The following is a 1,527-nucleotide window of genomic DNA, read 5'->3' as shown; positions in this document are numbered from 1 at the left end:
CAGGCTCAAGGTAAAGGGAGGGAGAAAGATCATCCATGCAAAGAGAAAACACAGAAGAGGAGGATAAGGTATTCTTGTATCAGATCAAACAGACTTTAAACCATTAAAATATTAAAAGGACAGTGAAGGGCACCCATAGTGATAAAGGGCTCAATTCATCAGCAATATCCACCTTGAATGTATACGCACCCAACATAGGAGGACCTAGATTTATAACATGATTGCTAATTAATCTAAGAGAGGACATAGGCAGCCATAGAGTAATAGTGGGAGAATTCAATATCCCAAAAACGGCTTTAGACAGATCATCAAGGCAGAAAACCAGCAAAGAAACCAGGGACCTAAACTCTACACACTTGCCAATTAAATCTAATAGACATCTACAGAACACTCAACCACCATAGAATATATGTTCTTCTCATCAGCACATAAAACATACTCTGAGGTAAGCCACATACTAGGCATAAATCAAGCATGAACAAGTTTCAAAAGGTCATAATCATACCAAGCACTATCTCAGACTACAGTGGAATAAAAATAGCACCACCAACAGGAGTCCTCCAAAGTATACAAATATGTGGAAATTAAACAACATGCTCCTGCACAACTTTTGGGGTCACACACAAATCATGACAGAAATATAATCATTCCTGGAAACAAATGAATATAAAGACACGACATACTAATAATCTGGGATACCATGACAGCGATGCTTAGTGGGAAATTTCTCACCTTTCCCACACACATCAGCAAAACAGATCTCAAGTAAACAGTCTAATGCCACACCTAAAGGAACCAGAGAGACAAGAATAATGCAATCCCAACACTATGAGAAGAATAGAAATATTCAAAGTAAATCAAAATTTAAAAAATACAGAAAAAAAATTTTTTAAATTATAAGCCTCCCTCCACCACCCCACACAAACACATACACACACACAATCAATAAGTTGAAAATGCTGGTTTTTTGAAAGGGTAAATAAGATTGACAGCCCCCTGGCAAGACTAACAAAAAGAGAGAAAGGGAATTCAAATAAAAATAATTTGAAAAGACAATATAACAACCAACCCTGAAAAAATAAAAAAGATTACCAGTGATTACTTTGAACATCTATGTGAGTGTAAGCTAGAAAATCTAGAAGAAATGGATAAATTGCTATAAACGGACAACCTCCCAAGACTGAAAGAGAAAGAATTTGATACCCTGAGAAGGCCAGTAACAAGCCAAGACATTGACTCTGTAGTAAGAAGGCTCCTTGCCAAGAACAGCCCTGGACCAGAGGGTTTCTCAGATGAGTTCTACCAGATGTACAAGGAAGAATTGATACTAATCCTACCGAAAGTATTCCAAGTCATCAGGAAGGAAGGAATCCTACCTACAGACTCATTCTATGAAGTCAGTATCATCCTGATACACCAAAAGGGCAAAGACCCAACAAAGAAAGAAAACTACAGGCCAATTTCCTTGATGAATAGAGACGCAAGGTTCTCAACAAGATACTGCAAATCGCATGGAATAGCAGATTG

This window comes from Carlito syrichta, unplaced genomic scaffold (genome assembly GCF_000164805.1).
Source record: "Carlito syrichta isolate Samal-C Ts95f unplaced genomic scaffold, Tarsius_syrichta-2.0.1 Scaffold305780, whole genome shotgun sequence".
NCBI classification, from domain to species: Eukaryota; Metazoa; Chordata; class Mammalia; order Primates; family Tarsiidae; genus Carlito; species Carlito syrichta.
This window is presented reverse-complemented; position numbering follows the sequence as displayed.